General features: G+C 25.8%; 1 protein-coding gene across 5 annotated transcripts in view; it reads left to right on the forward strand.

Annotated features, from left to right (window-relative positions):
- LOC100162530 (protein roadkill) overlaps positions 1-8,413 on the forward strand; it is a 52,886-nt gene that overhangs the window by 6,398 nt on the left and 38,075 nt on the right. The window lies entirely within an intron of this gene.

Below are 8,413 nucleotides of genomic sequence, written 5' to 3' on the forward strand. Positions count from 1 at the left end.
TGACCCACTTGTAACCTACTGTACAGCAGAGCGACATCCACTTACCCACCTTTTTTTTTATTAAAGGTAGAAAAATTTGTGTGGCAGTGGCAAATTTTGCTTTTTATAAAAATAATAATTTGAGAAAATACTATTATGTGTATAACTACTGAGAAATTATTGTAACAATGATAAATTGGTATTTAATAATTTATAGTTGGAAAATATTAATATTTAGACACACGCGTATGTAAGTTGGTATGTAGGTACTCTCTATTGTGCTATGTGTGTTTCGAGAAGGAAGAGGAACATAGTTGTATACGAGTAGGTATATTGTAGGTATATTGAACAAATACAGCAATATTACAATAATAATAATTATCATAATCCCATACACTTTTATTCTTAAAATCTAAAATATAATACAATTTCTAAAAACAACAACCGATTGGTTAGTATGGCTGGCTAAATATATTTTGACTACTCAACATTTTCTTATTGCACAATTTTTTACTCAAAAACGTAATACAAATTTACGTTATGACACCTCTAAAATATTTTGTCTAATAAAATAAAAACAATTATTTTTATTATTTGGGATTTATTTAAGTAATTTCATGAACCAACAAAAAGAGATAAATTATTTGATTAACACCTTAGCGTTAAGTAGAGAATGTTAAATAATAAATACGTTGACATTTCTGGGTAAAATAAAGACCATAACGGAAACCTGAGATCTAGGACATAATAATCGCCATAAACTAACTAAAGTGGATTATTCTGTTTTGTACTTTCTATCCTGAATAATAATTGTAGCAAATGAAACGATTTCATGAGGTCAAACAGTCAATAGTGGGCGTTAAAAGAACGCGGACTGTATTTACCGTCATACAGTTTCAGGTCAATATGATAGAATGGCGTAAATAAATAGGATCTCCAACAAATGTGCCTTCTCTATTGTTAAATACCAACCAGGGCCCTAGAAACACCGATATTGTAATTTAGTTTGTTTAATATTTCCTGTTTAATTATTAATATATCCACTTACATGATTTTTTTTTATAATTATCAATTTTTAAAATTTTAGTACAACTGCGTATTATAACTTATTAATATTATGACTCAGTGTGAAATTTATTTAATCTATTTTATCTATTGACTATTATATATCTATCATATCTTATACTATTATATAACTATCATAAATTATATATTATGTATATAATATTTCCTCCAGGTTTTTAAAACAATGATAAAATGTAATAGTATATTATACATATACTATAATAGGCGTATAGTTTAATATTTGGAAGTAGGTTTTTAATAGTTTTTCCCAGTATCTTGTATTAGTATTTATAAGAGACCATAAGTAAGTGATTATTGATTAACTTTTAACTATAATACACGGAAAAAAGTAATGAAGGGGTAATTACTAATTTTACTCTTTAAATTTAAAATGTTTGAGTATGATGAATTTATAATCAAAATGTACATAACTGCATAAGTAACAGTACTACTACATTGGTTATTTAATTTTTGCATAATGTTTTTTTCTGAAAAATATTCTATAGTAATGTATAAAAATACTAGATAAATACTAAATAAATGAGTTTATAACTATGAAATCAGATATTTTCTATTACGGTGTATGTTGAACACATTTATTTATCTTTACATTATGTGTCAAATTAAACCCTATTGCTACACAAAATACTAAAGTATACCTTTGCTATCGCAGATAATAATATTATATTCTAGGGCATACAGCTGATGGCTACAAGTTATTGTGATTAACCTGATTTTTCGACCATAACATTTAACCTAAACGCTTGACCTTTTTCTATAACCACTGGCTATATAAAATGTATTCAATTATTACGTTGGCTCTATTTTTCTAACCATCATTTGGTTTATTTGTGTGATATCATTATTATTATGTTATTGGATTAATTAAAAATAAATTAGTAAAATAATTTAAAAATGAAAAAAATTATTGATGTATAATGTATATGTATATATACATTGCAAGCGGAGCAATGAATGCATTCATTTTACTATGTGTTGTTACTTTGGGAATTGATTTTATAGTATTGGTATATTATAATATCAATGTCTTTTGCCAAAAGTAAAAAGTTCCCAGTAGTTTTAAAAATAACCGGGAACAAAAAAAATTGTACGCAAAACCAGTTTTTGTCAAAATCTATTTTGTTTTTCTGTTATAACTCATAAATTAATAAGTCTAGAGACTTGACATTTTACGGAATATTTAAATTAGCATTAACTATTGACATGAAATAATATTCAAAACACTTTAGCTCTTTATGCTATATTTATAGGTATAAATTGTCAATTTTTTTTTCGATTTATAAATGATACAATGTTTGTTTTTATGTAAAACAGTTCTTAAATTTAATACAAAGTTATTACATACGTTTTTTTTACAATAGTTAGAAATAAAAATTGAATGGAATTCCTTAAATATTTTTTATGAACGTCTGATTTTAAAATTTTAAAATTAAGTAAAAAAGAAATTAGATTAATTTAAACCATGTAAAATACCACTATTATTTAAATCCTATATTACGTATATATACAGCATCCTAGCAACTTCCACTGCTTTTTTAAATTCGCATTACTTACCTAGTTAAAATTAAATTTTCTGCTTATGTGTCTCGTATTTTTTATTCATAGTTTAACATTATGCCTACATTTCTTTATATAATTTGTTTATTAACCTGTTGGATTTAATTTAAATATAATTATATGTATCTGTTATTACAAATTGGCCTACTGCCCGTTATTTTCAAATTAATAAATTATTATTATTATATTTTTATACCTATAGTAATGTATTGATTACAGCTGTAGCGAAATTAAACACATCTATGATCTATTACAATGCTCTTACACAATGACGAAGACGTACTCTACTACACTCGACTCATATTGTTCAGCAGAGCGGTTCCTTGTTTGCCCCATTTTTACAAATACTTTATTATTTTAGTTATAATTTATTTTGAATATTTATATGGTAAATACTGGAAGTTGTTATGGGTTTTAGAGTTCTAGGCAGTTGTAACACAGGTGTATTAATATAACGATGACTTTTTGGGATATAACAGTAACTTTTTTAGTAAAAGTATTGACTTTTTCACACGGTTCCATGTATAACTTGAATAATATATAATTTCAAAACTTGAACATGATTTCTATTTACACTTGTCTTGTATAACTTATTAGTTATTACGTAATGGCTTATAATTAATTGTTTTTAAGTTTTACTCGAAAGTTTATATGGGACCCAGGTATATAAAACAATACATTTTTTTATCTTATCCATTATTACTATATTATTCAAGTTTAAAGAAATAATTAATGACAATTTTTTATCGTCGTAAGATATTTAATTTATTATTATATCCAATTGGATAAGTACCTAGTTATTATGCGTTACATGCAATAGTGTTAGATATCATAAATGTAATTATATTTTTTATTACCTCTGTATTTATTTGGTAAAATAAAAGTTTATTCGCCTTTATTTAAAAACTTTAATGAATACTTCTGATTTTAATTGCTTTCTATCAGAAATAGTTATAATAAGTAAACATAAAAAAATAAAAATAATTTCAATATATTATTAACTTATACGGTACTCGTATAGTCGTATTTTATGATATTCTGCAGTTTAAAAATTTTCTGATGCCTTTTTAAACTATTTGAAATTTTTTACTTTACGCTAAAGTACCAGTTTTACTATTGCTTTCTGACAGCACTTTTTACTAGAAAAAATTATGAAGGATAAAATCGAAGCATTTTTACTGCCCTAAATGGTGAATAAAAGTGATGGCAGACATTAATAAAAAATACATCATTGTAAAATCAATGCATTCATCGCTTCGCTCAGAATCCAAAACTTCACTAAAGAAATACAAACTGAATTATTCAACAATTTTCTAAAATTACCTCTTTCAATTACATTTCCTTTCGTTCACTTTTTAAATTTCAACCAATACTTGTTTTCCTCCGGAAAAAGTATTATTTAAAGATCTTACTCTATGATCTTTAAAATTGTGTTTTGTTTATACTTGTATTATTTTTTAATATAACTTATAAGTACCTACTTAACTGGTTCCTTTTGTTATCAAATGTAAAATTAAATTAATTTTCTAAATTTTAATTTAATTTAATTTTTTCTTTTTGCTAATATTTTATTAGTATGTATTTTGCTTTAAAGTACATTTTTGTGTGTTTCCTATCCACCTAGTTTAATTTAATGATACCTGAGTATAATTTATGAATATAATATATTCTCCCCGTCACGCTTTGATAAACATAACTTTTAAAGTATTTGTTCATGGATGGAACTGTATATGTGCATGAGAATAATCTAGGGACCTCCAACACAGTGCATACATATTTGATAAAAATAATGTCATGGATTTATGCGAGGATTTATGGGTGTGTGGTACATTGTTACAAGGAGGACGTGCGTAATGAAGCTTTAGAAGATCAAATAACGGTCATTATTTTAGGCAGCGTTCACTCAACGTGTATCTTACAAATGTATTTATCTTATGTTATGATTTTATGAAATTAGGTTTTATCAATTTAATAACTAATAATTTAATTGCATTATAATATATAGACGTATATTTACTACATGCCATAATATTGTATATTTTTATACGTTCAGATTCTGTTCGTTAATTTGGTATGGCTTATTATTTGTTTGAAATTTAAATATTATAATTCATATTGCTTTTATTGATAATAATTAATAAATTGAATATATTATCACAATACTGTCGACATTTTATTGTAATTCAATTTCATTAGTTTTTGTTTGTTTAAGGATAGTCTAGATTATTGAGTGTATTGGTAGCCTGGTAGGTTAAAAAACTAAACTTACTTTGATGCAACTAATTTATAAAATTATATTTACAAGTAGAAAAAAAATGTTATTCCTATTATATAGGTGTATAAATGTTACTATTTCGGTTCTATCTAAATTATCATAATAGTCATGGAAGTGATAATGATAAATGCAGAATTAATAACTATATGTATATACCTATAATAAGTAATATATTTTCTAAATAATTTTTTTCTCGGACTTTTTTTATCGTTTACCCTAAATTGCAGTTAGGATAGTACAGTTGTGTAATCTTAACTGCAATTTAACCTGTACACGAGTTTTTTAATATTGTAAAATATTTAAGTACTTTTATTTAATACATAATATAGGTATATTATAGGGGATTAAAACGTTCATAACGTTATTATAGGATAGTTTGGGTACATTTGGTAATATTTAGTATTATATATTTACATGCATTATGCATACATTTATATATCATATTATATTTCCTTGATACTATAGTATTAGTTATATTATATTTTTTCCATTTTTTTTAAAACACATAAAGGTAAAAATACTTAATACATTTTGCTACCTTCTAGAGATTTCTCTAAATAATATAACCTACACACGTTATGTAACTAAGAAGAGAGATGGCAATATATCGAATTGTAGGGGCTTGACCGAAATGACGGTAAAGCGACAGGCGCGTGAAATTTGGAACGAATCGAACCCCAGTGTTTTGCACAACGCTCGACCTCCCTACTCACCAATACGCGTGTTGACCGCATTTCTCTTAGAAAGTATTTTACATGTCGCGTTTATTTGCCCTCTTATCAAACATTTAACCTCTCGCTGGCTCAAATAAACATATTATGTGTATTTGTTTAATATGTTTGTGTATAGGAAATATAAATTTATTAGTAACGCATAATATTGTATAAGTCATAGGTACATATTATAATGATTTCTGAGGGTATCAATGTATGTATGTCAATGTGTTATTCCTTATCATTTATTATCATTTGTTCATAAATTATTAATCATCATGATTTATAGGGCCATAGATACATTAATATGTCTTTATGGATATGGTGTAATATAAAAAATTATACTTGATTTATTGTAGTAAAATTAAATACTTTTTCAATAAGTTGTTATAAAAAAAGTTAACAACACATTTATTTCTTATTTGTTTGAATGCTATTGCGTTCGAAAATTGGCAAAATAGTTGATAATATTATTTCGTGTAGGTACCTATTATTTAAATCATAATTTTTGTTCTTCTAAATGTTTAAATTATTTTTAAACTAATGATTTATATCTAATTATATTAGGTTACCTTAAAAAACTTGCTTACATTTTTTTTAACGTTTTTCGGGGTTTATTTATGCTGCAGTAGCGTAGTGCATATATTGTTTAAAGATATCGATCTAACCTGAAATTGAGCAATATATAGTATGCAAGTAAGACAAATGATTTGAATAATCGTAAATTACACTGCTTTAGTCCGATAGAAAATGTAGAATAATGGCGGGCCCCGTTTAGAGTATTTGTGTCGGGTCGGCCAGGTGCTCTATACCATAAGTCAATGATGACCTCGTTCTCGAAACCGGTGTTAACTAGGTCCGTCTTTCTGTCGAGACACCCACAGCCCTCTTACTTTGTCTGTATCTATTGTGCCCCATAAACATCCAATTGGTTTTTGCAAATAAATAAAACATATAGCACTAAGCCATTAACGGAAGTACCTATAAGAATTATACCTATATAAGAATTTATATTAATTAAAAAAAAAAGTTACGTAAGAATGATGCAACAGTATTTTTTTTTTTTGTTAACTTTATATAGATCTGATCAAAATGTACTTTTATAATTTCTTTGTAACATTCATGATTTTCATGATAGCAATATCTTTTTTGTAATATGTTTAATTTATGCTGTTTATCTATTATAATGTGGTGCGATATGTAATGAACTATTAAAGAATGGTCAGATTAATCGAGACGGCATTGGAATTTAATAGACTCAAATACTCAATGGTCTGTGCTTTGAAGGTAATTCATCTGAAAATTTAATAATATTTTAAAAAGAATAGAATCATATTTTAAAGCAACAGAAACAGACAAAAATAATATTACCAGCTCATGAAAATCATGGGTGTAGTACAATATTAACATTTACGTATATAACCTATATTATTGAATATTCATAATATTGTGATTATAATAATAATATTATATATATATATGAAAATTAAAATTAATTTGTACAGGATGATTAGTTTTTCTTTGACTTTCGAAAAATTATTGGAGAAAATGCATGGTTAATTTTTTTATTTTATATGTCCACCTGTTTAAATATAACCGTTATTTCGGCAGACGTTCGAATAAATTCTAAGTAATAAGACTGTCCATGTAGGTTTTTTCATTTTGTTTGTCCTTAAGACAACAAAGAGTGTACGGCCGTTGTGTATGACTGGACCCTAATAATGTGCCGAGGTCGTACGGGTCAGAGCAGCTGCTATTAAAGAAGGCTTCAGACATTCTAAATCATCCGCTGTCTGTGGTGATGATGGTGGTGGCCTTTGATGAGAAGGATATAATATATTTTATTGTTGACAGGTCAAATTATTGAATATTTTTTTAGTTTTTCCATTTTCAATAATACTTAATACTTATATAAATTATATTTTCTGCAGATATTCATAATACATTACATTTGCTTACATTTATTTAGATTCTGAGCGGAGATCGCTGATGAATGTTTTGATTTTACAATGATGTGTGTTTTTTTTTATTTATTTATTTATTTTCGTATCTGTAATCACAGTCTGTAATCTACAGTCATTCGTTTTTTAATTGCAACAAAATAAGAAAATCGTTACGTAAGAAATCGAGTGAATACCAAATGTTGTAAAAATATGAATTTCAAACCCTCATTAAAATTTAATTTGAGTTTCTTATAGACATTTTTTTTTTTGATAAAGGTAGATTAACCTAAAAGGAATCTTGTATTACATTTTAAAATCTTAGTTCTAAAAAGAAAAATGTTTAAGAATTATTAACTCAACATAATTAAGTAATTTTCGTGATTTCTCCATATTTTGTCAATTTTTGAACTTTAAATGCTAATAAAAAAAAAACTGTGACTAAGTATTTTTAATATTTTTCAAATGTCATTGTAACAATATAGTAGGAGCCTTGTATTAAATTTTCAAGTATTTTTACTCAAATAAAGTTTATATATATAAACAAATAAAGTTTTATTGACATTCATAGAAAAAAAACTAATTAAATTGGAAACTGAAATTGTCCGTAAACATCTCAAAATAAATCAAAATATTTTGAAAATTTTATCATGTATAGAAAATGGAAATATAAACAACCCGTGAAAATTGCATGTATCTACAGTCATTCGTTTTAAAGTTACACCAAAAAACCAAAATCAATTTCTCGAAAACAGATTTTGCGTAAAAATCCCCGTTTTTTCCTTAATTTTTCTTTTGTTTTTTCACAGAGCTTTTGAAAACTATTGGAAAAATTTTACTTTTGTACCCCCCCAAACGTACCA

The sequence above is a fragment of the Acyrthosiphon pisum genome, chromosome A2 (assembly GCF_005508785.2).
Source record: "Acyrthosiphon pisum isolate AL4f chromosome A2, pea_aphid_22Mar2018_4r6ur, whole genome shotgun sequence".
Taxonomy (NCBI): Eukaryota; Metazoa; Arthropoda; class Insecta; order Hemiptera; family Aphididae; genus Acyrthosiphon; species Acyrthosiphon pisum.